The following is a 13,599-nucleotide window of genomic DNA, read 5'->3' on the forward strand; positions in this document are numbered from 1 at the left end:
ACTGGGATCAGAGTTCAGGGTTCAGGGTTGCGGGACTGTACTTGGGGTCAGAGTTCAGGGTTCAGGGTTGGGGGACTGTACTTGGGGTCAGGGTTCAGGGTTCAGGGCTGGGGGACTGTACTTGGGGTCAGGGTTCAGGGTTGGGGGAATGTACTTGGGGTCAGGGTTCAGGGTTGGGGGACTGTACTTGTGATCAGGGGTCAGGCTTCAGGGTTGGGGGACAGTACTTGGGGTCAGGGTTCAGGGTTCAGTGTTGGGGGGCTGTGCTTGGGTTCAGGGTTCAGGGTTCGGGCTTGTGGTACTATACTTGGGGTCAGAGTTCAGGGTTTAGTGTTGGGGACTGTACTTGGGGTCAGGGTTCAGGGTTGAGTGACTGTACTTGGGGTCAGGGATCAGTTTTCAGAGTGGGTGACTGTACTTGGGGTCAGGGTTCAGGGTTCAGGGTAGGGTGACTGTACTTGGGGTCAGGGTTCAGGGTTCGGTGTTGTGGGACTATACTTGGGGTCAGAGTTCATGGTTCAGTGTTGGGGGACTGTACTTGGGGTCAGGGTTCAGGGTTGAGTGGACTGTACTTGGGGTCAGGGTTCAGGTTTCAGAGTTGGGTGACTGTACTTGGGGTCAGGGTTCAGGGTTCAGGGTAGGGTGACTGTACTTGGGGTCAGGGCTCAGGGTTCACTGTTTGGGGACTGTTCTTGGTGTCAGGGTTGGGGGTTCAGGGTTGCGTGTCTGTACTTGGGGTCAGGGGTCAGGTTTCTGCGTTGGGGGACTGTACTTCGGGTCAGAGTTCAGGGTTCAGGGTTAGGTGTCTACTTGGGGTCAGGGGTCAGGGTTCAGGGTTGGGGGACTGTACTTGGGGTCAGAGTTCAGGGTTTAGGGTTGAAGGACTGTACTTGGGGTCAGGGTTCCGGCTTCGGGGTTGGGGGACTGTACTTGGGGTCAGAGTTCAGGGTTCAGGGTTGGGGGAATGTACTTGGGGTCAGGGTTCAGGGTTCCGGGTTGGGTGACAGTACTTGGGGTCAGACATCAGTTTTCAGGGTTGGGGTACTGTACTTGGGGTCAGGGTTCATGGTTCAAGGTTGGGGGACTGTACATGGGGTCAGGGTTCAAGGTTGAGGGACTGTACTCGGGGTCAGGGTTCTGGGTTGGGCGACTGTGCTTGGGGTCAGGGTTCAGGGTTCAGTGTTGGGGGACTGTACTTGGGTCAGGGTTCGGGGTTCAGGATTGGGGGACTGTTCTTGGGGTCAGAGTTCAGGGTTCAGGGTTGGGGGACTGTTCTTGGGGTCAGGGTTCGGGGTTCGGGGTTGGGGGACTGTACTTGGGGTCAGGGTTCGGGGTTGGGGGACTGTACTTGGGGTCAGAGTTCAGGGTTGGGGGACTGTGCTTGGGGTCAGGGTTCAGGATTCGGGGTTGGGGGACTGTAATTGGGATCAGAGTTCAGGGTTCAGGGTTGCGGGACTGTACTTGGGGTCAGAGTTCAGGGTTCAGGGTTGGGGGACTGTACTTGGCGTCAGGGTTCAGGGTTCAGGGCTGGGGGACTGTACTTGGGGTCAGGGTTCGGGGTTCAGGGTTGGGTGTCTGTACTTGGGGTCAGGGGTCAGGGTTCAGTGTTGGGGGCTGTAGTTGGGGCCAGGGTTCAGTGTTCAGGGTTGGGCGACTGTACTTGGGGTCAGGGCTCAGGGTTCAGTGTTTGGGAACTGTACTTGGGGTCAGGGTTCGGGGTTCAGGGTTGGGTGTCTATCCTTGGGGTCAGGGGTCAGGTTTCAGAGTTGGGGGACTGTACGCGGGGTCAGGGTTCAGGGTTCGGGGTTGTGGGACTGTACTTGGGGTCAGATTTCAGGTTTCAGGGTTGGGGGACTATACTTGGGGTCAGGGTTCAGTGTTCAGGGTTTGGGGATTGTACTTGGGATCAGGTTTCAGGTTTGGGGGACTGTACTTGCGGTCAGGGTTCAGTGTTGGGGGACTTTACGTGGGGTCAGGGTTCACGGTTGGGAGAACTGTACATGGGGTCAGGGATCGGGGTTCAGGGTTGGGGGACTGTACTCGGGGTCAGAGTTCAGGTTTGGGTGACTGTACTTGGGGTCAGGGTTCAGGGTTGGGGAACTGTACTTGGGGTCAGAGTTCAGGGTTCAGGGTTGGGGGACTGTACTCGGGGTCAGGGTTCAGCGTTCAGGGTTGGGTGACTGTACTTGGGGTAAGGGGTCAGGGTTCAGGGTTCAGGGTTGGGGGACTGTACTTGGGGTCAGGGTTCAGCGTTGGGGGACTGCACTTGGGGTCAGAGTTCAGGGTTCAGAGTTGGGGGACTGTACTCGGGGTCAGGGTTCAGGGTTCATGGTTGGGCGACTGTACTTGGGGTCAGGGTTCAGGGTTGGGCGACTGTACTTGGGGTCAGGGTTCAGGGTTGGGGGACTGTACTTGGAGTGAGGGTTCGGGGTTCAGGTTTGGATGACTGTTCTTTGGGTCAGGGGTCAGGGTTCAGGGTTGGGGGACTGTTCTTGGGGTCAGAGTTCAGGGTTCAGGGTTGGGGGACTGTACTTGCGGTCAGAGTTCAGGGTTCAGGGTTGGGTGACTGTTCCTGGGGTCAGAGTTCAGGGCTTAGGGTTGAAGGACTGTACTTGGGGTCAGGGTTCAGTCTTCGGGGTTGGGGGACTGTACTTGGGGTCAGAGTTCAGGGTTCAGGGTTGGGGGAATGTACTTGGGGTCAGCGTTCAGGGTTCAGGGTTGGGTGACAGTACTTGGGGTCAGAGATCAGGGTTGAGGGTTGGGGTACTGTACTTGGGGTCAGGGTTCGTGGTTCAAGGTTGGGGGACTGTACATGGGGTCAGGGTTCAGGGTTGAGGGACTGTACTCGGGGTCAGGGTTCTGGGTTGGGCGACTGTACTTGGGGTCAGGGTTCAGTGTTGGGGGACTGTACTTGGGTCAGGGTTCGGGGTTCAGGGTTGGGGGACTGCTCTTGGGGTCAGAGTTCAGGGTTCAGGGTTGGGGGACTGTACTTGGGGTCAGGGTTCGGGGTTCGGGGTTGGGGGACTGTACTTGGGGTCAGAGTTCAGGGTTCAGGGTTGGGGGACTGTACTTGGGGTCAGGGTTCAGTGTTCAGGGTTCGGGGACTGTAGTTGGTGTCAGGGGTCAGGGTTCAGGGTTGGGGGACTGTACTTGGGGTCAGGGTTCAGGGTTAACGGTTGGGGGACTGTACTTGTGGTCAGGGGTCAGGGTTCAGGGTTGGGGGATTGTACTTGGGGTCAGGGTTCAGGGTTGGGGGACTGCACTTGTGATCAGGGGTCAGGGTTCAGGGTTGGGGGACTGTACTTGTGGTCAGAGTACAGTGTTCAGGGTTGGGGGACTGTACTTGGTGTCTGGGTTCAGGGTTCAGGGTTGGGGGGCTGTACTTGGGTTCAGGGGTCAGGGTTCAGCGTTGGGGGACTGTACTTGGGGTCAGAGTTCAGGGTTCAGGGTTGGGGGACTGTACTTGCGGTCAGGGTTCAGGGTTCGGGGTTGTGGGACTGTACTTGGGGTCAGGGTTCAGGGTTGAGTGGACTGTACTTGGGGTCAGGGTTCAGGTTTCAGAGTTGGGTGACTGTACTTGGGGTCAGGGTTCAGGTTTCAGATTTGGGTGACTGTACTTGGGGTCAGGGTTCAGGTTTCAGATTTGGGTGACTGTACTTGGGGTCAGGGTTCAGGGCTCAGGGTAGGGTGACTGTACTTGGGGTCAGGGCTCAGGATTCACTGTTTGGGGACTGTACTTGGTGTCAGGGTTGGGGGTTCAGGGTTGCGTGTCTGTACTTGGGGTCAGGGGTCAGGTTTCTGGGTTGGGGGACTGTACTTTGGGTCAGGGATCAGGTTTCCGGGTGGGGGGACTGTTCTTGGGGTCAGAGTTCAGGGTTCAGTGTTGGGGGACTGTACTTGGGGTCAGAGATCAGGGTTCAGGGTTGTGGGACTGTACTCGGGGTCAGGGTTCAGGGTTGTGGGACTGTACTCGGGGTCAGGGTTCAGGGTTGGGGGACTGTACTTATGGTCAGGGTTCGGGGTTGGGGGACTATACTTGGGGTCAGAGATCAGGGTTCAGGGTTGGGGACTGTACTTGGGGTCAAGGTTCAGTGTTCAGGGTTGGGGGACTGTAGTTGGTGTCAGGGGTCAGGGTTCAGGGTTGGGGGACTGTACTTGGGGTCAGGGTTCAGGGTTAACGGTTGGGGGACTGTACTTGGGGTCAGGGGTCAGGGTTCAGGGTTGGGGGACTGTACTTGGGGTCAGGGTTCAGGGTTGGGGGACTGTACTTGTGATCAGGGGTCAGGCTTCAGGTTTGGGGGACTGTACTTGGGGTCAGGGTTCAGGGTTGGGGGACTGTACTTGTGATCAGGGGTCAGGGTTCGGTGTTGGGGGACTGTACTTGGTGTCTGGGTTCAAGGTTCAGAGTTTTGGGGATTGTGCTTGGGTTCAGGGTTCAGGCTTGGGGTACTATACTTGTGGTCAGAGTTCAGGGTTCAGTGTTGGGGACTGTACTTGGGGTCAGGGTTCAGGGTTGAGTGACTGTACTTGGGGTCAGGGATCAGTTTTCAGAGTTGGGTGACTGTACTTGGGGTCAGGGTTCAGGGTAGGGTGACTGTACTTGGGGTCAGGGTTCAGGGTTGGGGGACTGTACTTGGGGTCAGAGTTCAGGGTTGGGGGACTGTGCTTGGGGTCAGGGTTCAGGGTTCGGGGTTGGGGGGCTGTAACTGGGATCAGAGTTCAGGGTTCAGGGTTGCGGGAGTGTACTTGGGGTCAGAGTTCAGGGTTCAGGGTTGGGGGACTGTACTTGGGGTCAGGGTTCAGGGTTCAGGGCTGGGGGACTGTACTTGGGGTCAGGGTTCAGGGTTGGGGGAATGTACTTGGGGTCAGGGTTCAGGGTTCCGGGTTGGGTGACAGTACTTGGGGTCAGAGATCAGGGTTCAGGGTTGGGGTACTGTACTTGGGGTCAGGGTTCGTGGTTCAAGCTTGTGGGACTGTACATGGGGTCAGGGTTCAGTGTTGGGGGACTGTACTTGGGGTCAGGGGTCAGGGTTGGGGGACTGTACTTGTGATCAGGGGCCAGGCTTCAGGGTTGGGGGACTGTTCTTGGGGTCAGGGTTCAGGGTTGGGGGACTGTACTTGTGATCAGGGGTCAGGGTTCGGGGTTGGGGGACTGTACTTGTGATCAGGGGTCAGGCTTCAGGGTTGGGGGACTGTACTTGGGGTCAGGGTTCAGGGTTCAGTGTTGGGGGTCTGTGCTTGGGTTCAGGGTTCAGGGTTCGGGCTTGTGGTACTATACTTGGGGTCAGAGTTCAGGGTTCAGTGTTGGGGACTGTACTTGGGGTCAGGCTTCAGGGTTGAGTGACTGTACTTGGGGTCAGGGATCAGTTTTCAGAGTTGGGTGACTGTACTTGGGGTCAGGGTTCAGGGTAGGGTGACTGTACTTGGGGTCAGGGTTCAGGGTTAACGGTTGGGGGACTGTACCTGTGGTCAGGGGTCAGGGTTCAGGGTTGGGGGACTGTACTTGGGGTAAGAGTTCAGGGTTCAGGGTTGGGGGACTGTACTTGGGGTCAGGCTTCAGGGTTGAGTGACTGTACTTGGGGTCAGGGATCAGTTTTCAGAGTTGGGTGACTGTACTTGGGGTCAGGGTTCAGGGTAGGGTGACTGTACTTGGGGTCAGGGTTCAGGGTTAACGGTTGGGGGACTGTACCTGTGGTCAGGGGTCAGGGTTCGGGCTTGTGGTACTATACTTGGGGTCAGAGTTCAGGGTTTAGTGTTGGGGACTGTACTTGGGGTCAGGGTTCAGGGTTGAGTGACTGTACTTGGGGTCAGGGATCAGTTTTCAGAGTTGGGTGACTGTACTTGGGGTCAGGGTTCAGGGTTCAGGGTAGGGTGACTGTACTTGGGGTCAGGGTTCAGGGTTCGGTGTTGTGGGACTATACTTGGGGTCAGAGTTCATGGTTCAGTGTTGGGGGACTGTACTTGGGGTCAGGGTTCAGGGTTGAGTGGACTGTACTTGGGGTCAGGGTTCAGGTTTCAGAGTTGGGTGACTGTACTTGGGGTCAGGGTTCAGGGTTCAGGGTAGGGTGACTGTACTTGGGGTCAGGGCTCAGGGTTCACTGTTTGGGGACTGTTCTTGGTGTCAGGGTTGGGGGTTCAGGGTTGCGTGTCTGTACTTGGGGTCAGGGGTCAGGTTTCTGGGTTGGGGGACTGTACTTCGGGTCAGAGTTCAGGGTTCAGGGTTAGGTGTCTACTTGGGGTCAGGGGTCAGGGTTCAGGGTTGGGGGACTGTACTTGGGGTCAGAGTTCAGGGTTCAGGGTTGGGGGACTGTACTTTGGGTCAGGGTTTAGGGTTCGGGGTTGTGGGACTGTACTTGGGGTCAGAGTTCAGGGTTCACTGTTGGGGGACTGTACTTGGGGTCAGGGTTCAGGGTTTAGTGACTGTACTTGGGGTCAGGGTTCAGGTTTCAGATTTGGGTGACTGTACTTGGGGTCAGGGTTCAGGTTTCAGATTTGGGTGACTGTACTTGGGGTCAGGGTTCAGGGCTCAGGGTAGGGTGACTGTACTTGGGTTCAGGGCTCAGGGTTCACTGTTTGGGGACTGTACTTGGTGTCAGGGTTGGGGGTTCAGGGTTGCGTGTCTGTACTTGGGGTCTGGGGTCAGGTTTCTGGGTTGGGGGACTGTACTTTGGGTCAGAGTTCAGGGTTCAGGGTTAGGTGTCTGTACTTGGGGTCAGAGTTCAGGGTTCTGGATTGGGGGACTGTACTCGGGGGTCAGGGTTCAGGGTTCACGGCTGGGGGACTGTACTTGGGGTCAGAGTTCAGGGTTCAGGGCCGGGGGACTGTAATTGGGATCAGAGTTCAGGGTTCAGGGTTGCGGGACTGTACTTGGGGTCAGAGTTCAGGGTTGCGGGACTGTACTTGGGGTCAGGGTTCAGGGCTGGGGGACTGTACTTGGGGTCCGTGTTCGGGGTTCAGGGTTGGGGGACTGTACATGGGGTCAGGGGTTCGGGTTCAGGGTTGGGGGCTGTACTTGGGGCCAGGGTTCAGTGTTCAGGGTTGGGCGACTGTACTTGGGGTCAGGGCTCAGGGTTCAGTGTTTGGGAACTGTACTTGGGGTCAGAGTTCGGGGTTCAGGGTTGGGTGTCTGTACTTGGGGTCAGGGGTCAGGTTTCAGAGTTGGGGGACTGTACTCGGGGTCAGGGTTCAGGGTTCGGGGTTGCGGGACTGTACTTGGGGTCAGATTTCAGGTTTCAGGGTTGGGGGACTATACTTGGGGTCAGGGTGTGGGGTTCAGGATTGCGGGACTGTACTTGGGGTCAGGGTTCAGTGTTCAGGGTTCGGGGATTGTACTTGGGATCAGGTTTCAGGTTTGGGGGACTGTACTTGCGGTCAGGGTTCAGTGTTGGGGGGCTTTACGTGGGGTCAGGGTTCAGGGTTGGGGGAACTGTACATGGGGTCAGGGTTCGGGGTTCAGGGTTGGGGGACTGTACTCGGGGTCAGAGTTCAGGTTTGGGTGACTGTACTTGGGGTCAGGGTTCAGGGTTGGGGGACTGTATTTGGGGTCAGAGTTCAGGGTTCAGGGTTGGGTGACTGTACTTGGGGTCAGGGGTCAGGATTCAGGTTTGGGGGACTGTACTTAGGGTCAGGGGTCGGGTTCAGATTTGGGGGAATGTACTTGGGGTCACAGTTCAGGGTTCAGGGTTGGGGAACTGTACTTGGGGTCAGAGTTCAGGGTTCAGGGTTGGGGAACTGTACTTGGGGTCAGGGTTCAGGGTTGGGGGACTGTACTTGGGGTCAGGGTTCGGTGTTCAGGGTTGGGGGACTGTACTCGGGGTCAGGGTTCAGGGCTGGGCGACTGTACTTGGGGCCAGGGTTCAGGGTTCAGCGTTGGGCGGCTGTACTTGGGGTCAGGGTTCAGGATTCAGGGTTGGGGGACTGGACTTGGAGTCAGGGTCCAGGGTCAGGGTTGGGGGACTCTACTTGGGGTCAGGATTCAGGGTTCGTGGTTGGGGGACTGTACTTGGGGTCAGAGTTCAGGGTTGGGGGAATGTACTTGGGGTCAGGGTTCAGGGTTCCGGGTGGGGGGACTGTTCTTGGGGTCAGAGTTCAGGGTTCAGTGTTGGGGGACTGTACTTGGGGTCAGAGATCAGGGTTCAGGGTTGTGGGACTGTACTCGGGGTCAGGGTTCAGGGTTGTGGGACTGTACTCGGGGTCAGGGTTCAGGGTTGGGGGACTGTACTTATGGTCAGGGTTCGGGGTTCAGGGTTGGGGGACTATACTTGGGGTCAGAGATCAGGGTTCAGGGTTGGGGACTGTACTTGGGGTCAAGGTTCAGTGTTCAGGGTTGGGGGATTGTAGTTGGTGTCAGGGGTGAGGTTTCAGGGTTGGGGGACTGTACTTGGGGTCAGGGTTCAGGGTTCTGGGTTGGGGGGCTGTAGTTGGTGTCAGGGGTCAGGGTTCAGCGTTGGGGGACTGTACTTGGGGTCAGGGTTCAGGGTTAACGGTTGAGGGACTGTACTTGGGGTCAGGGGTCAGAGTTCAGGATTGGGGGACTGTACTTGGGGTCAGGGTTCAGGGTTGGGGGACTGTACTTGTGATCAGGGGTCAGGCTTCAGGGTTGGGGGACTGTACTTGGTGTCTGGGTTCAGGGTTCAGAGTTGGGGGGCTGTGCTTGGGTTCAGGGTTCAGGGTTCGGCCTTGGGGTACTCTACTTGTGGTCAGAGTTCAGGGTTCAGTGTTGGGGACTGTACTTGGGGTCAGGGTTCAGGGTTGAGTGACTGTACTTGGGGTCAGGGATCAGTTTTCACAGTTGGGTGACTGTACTTGGGGTCAGGGTTCAGGGTTCAGGGTAGGGTGACTGTACTTGGGGTCAGGGTTCAGGGTTGGGGGACTGTACTTGGGGTCAGAGTTCAGGGTTGGGGGACTGTGCTTGGGGTCAGGGTTCAGGGTTCGGGGTTGGGGGACTGTAACTGGGATCAGAGTTCAGGGTTCAGGGTTGCGGGACTGTACTTGGGTTCAGGGTTCAGGGCTGGGGGACTGTACTTGGGGTCAGGGTTCAGGGTTCAGGGCTGGGGGACTGTACTTGGGGTCAGGGTTCAGGGTTGGGGGAATGTACTTGGGGTCAGGGTTCAGGGTTCAGGGTTGGGGGAATGTACTTGGGGTCAGCGTTCAGGGTTCCGGGTTGGGTGACAGTACTTGGGGTCAGAGATCAGCGTTCAGGGTTGGGGTACTGTACTTGGGGTCAGGGTTCGTGGTTCAAGGTTGGGGGACTGTACATGGGGTCAGGGTTCAGGGTTGAGGCACTCTTCTCAGGGTCAGGGTTCTGGGTTGGGCGACTGTACTTGGGGTCAGGGTTCAGTGTTGGGGGACTGTACTTGGGGTCAGGGTTCAGGGTTGGGGGACTGTTCTTGGGGTCAGGGTTCAGTGTTGGGGGACTGTACTTGTGATCAGGGGTCAGGGTTCGGGGTTGGGGGACTGTACTTGGTGTCTGGGTTCAGGGTTCAGGGTTGGGGGGCTGTGCTTGGGTTCAGGGTTCAGGGTTGGGGGAATGTACTTGGGGTCAGGGTTCAGGGTTCCGGGCTGGGTGGCAGTACTTGGGGTCAGAGATGAGGGTTCAGGGTTGGGGTACTGTACTTGGGGTCAGGGTTCGTGGTTCAAGGTTGGGGGACTGTACATGGGTTCAGGGTTGAGGGACTGTACTCGGGGTCAGGGTTCCGGGTTGGGCGATTGTACTTGGGGTCAGGGTTCAGTGTTGGGGGACTGTACTTGGGGTCAGGGTTCGGGGTTCGGGGTTGGGGGACTGTACTTGGGTCAGAGTTCAGGGTTCAGGGTTGGGGGACTGTACTTGGGGTCAGGGTTCAGTGTTCAGGGTTCGGGAACTGCAGTTGGTGTCAGGGGTCAGGGTTCAGGGTTGGGGGACTGTACTTGGGGTCAGGGTTCAGGGTTAACGGTTGGGGGACTGTACTTGTGGTCAGGGGTCAGGGTTCAGGGCTGGGGGACTGTACTTGGGGTCAGGGTTCAGGGTTCGGGGACTGCACTTGTGATCAGGGGTCAGGGTTCAGGGTTGGGGGACTGTACTTGTGGTCAGAGTACAGTGTTCAGGGTTGGGGGACTGTACTTGGTGTCTGGGTTCAGGGTTCAGGGTTGGGGAGCTGTACTTGGGTTCAGGGGTCTGGGTTCAGGGTTGGGGGATTGTACTTGGGGTCAGAGTTCAGTGTTCAGGGTTGGGGGACTGAACTTGTGGTCAGGGTTCAGGGTTCGGGGACTGCACTTGTGATCAGGGGTCAGGGTTCAGGGTTGGGGGACTGTACTTGTGGTCAGAGTACAGTGTTCAGAGTTGGGGGACTGTACTTGGGGTCAGGGTTAGGGTTCGGTGTTGTGGGACTATACTTGGGGTCAGAGTTCATGGTTCAGTGTTGGGGGTCTGTACTTGGGGTCAGGGTTCAGTGTTGAGTGACTGTACTTGGTGTCAGGGTTCAGCTTTCAGAGTTGGGTGACTGTACTTGGGGTCAGGGTTCAGGGTAGGGTGACTGTACTTGGAGTCAGGGCTCAGGGTTCACTGTTTGGGGACTGTTCTTGGTGTCAGGGTAGGGGGTTCAGGGTTGCGTGTCTGTACTTGGGGTCAGGGGTCAGGCTTCTGGGTTGGGGGACTGTACTTCGGGTCAGAGTTCAGGGTTTCAGGGTTAGGTGTCTACTTGGGGTCAGGGGTCAGGGTTCAGGGTTGGGGGACTGTACTTGGGGTCAGAGTTCAGGGTTTAGGGTTGAAGGACTGTACTTGGGGTCAGGGTTCCGGCTTCGGGGTCAGGGGACTGTACTTGGGGTCAGAATTCAGGGTTCAGGGTTGGGGGAATGTACTTGGGGTCAGGGTTCAGGGTTCCGGGATGGGTGACAGTACTTGGGGTCAGAGATCAGTTTTCAGGGTTGGGGTACTGTACTTGGGGCCAGGGTTCATGGTTCAAGGTTGGGTGACTCTACATGGGGTCAGGGTTCAGGGTTCAGTGTTGGGGGACTGTACTTGGGTCAGGGTTCGGGGTTCAGGGTTGGGGGACTGTTCTTGGGGTCAGAGTTCAGGGTTCAGGGTTGGGGGACTGTACTTGGGGTCAGGGTTCGGGGTTGGGGGACTGTACTTGGGGTCAGGGTTCGGGGTTCGGGGTTGGGGGACTGTACTTGGGGTCAGAGTTCAGGGTTGGGGGACTGTGCTTGGGGTCAGGGTTCAGGATTCGGGGTTGGGGGACTGTAATTGGGATCAGAGTTCAGGGTTCAGGGTTGCGGGACTGTACTTGGGGTCAGAGTTCAGGGTTCAGGGTTGGGGGACTGTACTTGGGGTCAGGGTTCAGGGTTCAGGGCTGGGGGACTGTACTTGGGGTCCGTGTTTGGGGTTCAGGGTTGGGGGACTGTACATGGGGTCAGGGGTCCGGGTTCAGGGTTCAGGGCTGGGGGACTGTACTTGGGGTCAGGGTTCGGGGTTCAGGGTTGGGTGTCTGTACTTGGGGTCAGGGGTCAGGGTTCAGGGTTGGGGGACTGTACTTGGGGCCAGGGTTCAGGGTTCAGGGTTGGGCGACTGTACTTGGGGTCAGGGCTCAGGGTTCAGTGTTTGGGAACTGTACTTGGGGTCAGGGTTCGGGGTTCAGGGTTGGGTGTCTATACTTGGGGTCAGGGGTCAGGTTTCAGAGTTGGGGGACTGTACTCGGGGTCAGGGTTCATGGTTCAGGGTTGCGGGACTGTACTTGGGGTCAGATTTCAGGTTTCAGGGTTGGGGGACTATACTTGGGGTCAGGGTTCGGGGTTCAGGATTGTGGGACTGTACTTGGGGTCAGGGTTCAGTGTTCAGGGTTTGGGGATTGTACTTGGGATCAGGTTTCAGGTTTGGGGGACTGTACTTGCGGTCAGGGTTCAGTGTTGGGGGACTTTACGTGGGGTCAGGGTTCACGGTTGGGGGAACTGTACATGGGGTCAGGGTTCGGGGTTCAGGGTTGGGGGACTGTACTCGGGGTCAGAGTTCAGGTTTGGGTGACTGTACTTGGGGTCAGGGTTCAGGGTTGGGGGACTGTATTTGGGGTCAGAGTTCAGGGTTCAGGGTTGGGTGACTGTACTTGGGGTCAGGGGTCAGGATTCAGGTTTGGGGGACTGTACTTAGGGTCAGGGGTCGGGTTCAGATTTGGGGGAATGTACTTGGGGTCACAGTTCAGGGTTCAGGGTTGGGGAACTGTACTTGGGGTCAGCGTTCAGGGTTCAGGGTTGGGGGACTGTACTTGGGGTCAGGGTTCAGGGTTCAGGGTTGGGGGACTGTACTTGGGGTCAGGGTTCGGTGTTCGTGGTTGGGGGACTGTACTTGGGGTCAGAGTTCAGGGTTGGGGGAATGTACTTGGGGTCAGGGTTCAGGGTTCCGGGTGGGGGGACTGTACTCGGGGTCAGGGTTCCGGGCTGGGCGACTGTACTTGGGGTCAGGGTTCAGGATTCAGGGTTGGGGGACTGTACTTGGAGTCAGGGTCCAGGGTCAGGGTTGGGGGACTCTACTTGGGGTCAGGATTCAGGGTTCGTGGTTGGGGGACTGTACTTGGGGTCAGAGTTCAGGGTTGGGGGAATGTACTTGGGGTCAGGGTTCAGGGTTCCGGGTGGGGGGACTGTTCTTGGGGTCAGAGTTCAGGGTTCAGTGTTGGGGGACTGTACTTGGGGTCAGAGATCAAGGTTCAGGGTTGTGGGACTGTACTCGGGGTCAGGGTTCAGGGGGGTCAGGGTTCAGGGTTGGGGGACTGTACTTATGGTCAGGGTTCGGGGTTCGGGGTTGGGGGACTATACTTGGGGTCAGAGATCAGGGTTCAGGGTTGGGGACTGTACTTGGGGTCGAGGTTCAGTGTTCAGGGTTGGGGGACTGTAGTTGGTGTCAGGGGTGAGGTTTCAGGGTTGGGGGACTGTACTTGGGGTCAGGGTTCAGGGTTCTGGGTTGGGGGGCTGTAGTTGGTGTCAGGGGTCAGGGTTCAGGGTTGGGGGACTGTACTTGGGGTCAGGGGTCAGGGTTCAGGGTTGGGGGACTGTACTTGGGGTCAGGGGTCAGAGTTCAGGGTTGGGGGACTGTACTTGGGGTCAGGGTTCAGGGTTGGGGGACTGTACTTGTGATCAGGGGTCAGGGTTCGGGGTTGGGGGACTGTACTTGGTGCCTGGGTTCAGGGTTCAGAGTTGGGGGGCTGTGCTTGGGTTCAGGGTTCAGGGTTCGGGCTTGGGGTACTATACTTGGGGTCAGAGTTCAGGGTTCAGTGTTGGGGACTGTACTTGGGGTCAGGGTTCAGGGTTGAGTGACTGTACTTGGGGTCAGGGATCAGTTTTCAGAGTTGGGTGACTGTACTTGGGGTCAGGGTTCAGGGTAGGGTGACTGTACTTGGGGTCAGGGTTCAGGGTTGGGGGACTGTACTTGGGGTCAGAGTTCAGGGTTGGGGGACTGTGCTTGGGGTCAGGGTTCAGGGTTCGGGGTTGGGGGACTGTAACTGGGATCAGAGTTCAGGGTTCAGGGTTGCGGGACTGTACTTGGGGTCAGAGTTCAGGGTTCAGGGTTGGGGGACTGTACTTGGGGTCAGAGTTCAGTGTTCAGGGTTGGGGGACTCTACTTGGGGTCAGAGTTCA

Source organism: Carcharhinus amblyrhynchos, chromosome 17 (assembly GCF_965287045.1).
Source record: "Carcharhinus amblyrhynchos chromosome 17, sCarAmb.v2.hapA, whole genome shotgun sequence".
In the NCBI taxonomy this organism is placed as follows: domain Eukaryota; kingdom Metazoa; phylum Chordata; class Chondrichthyes; order Carcharhiniformes; family Carcharhinidae; genus Carcharhinus; species Carcharhinus amblyrhynchos.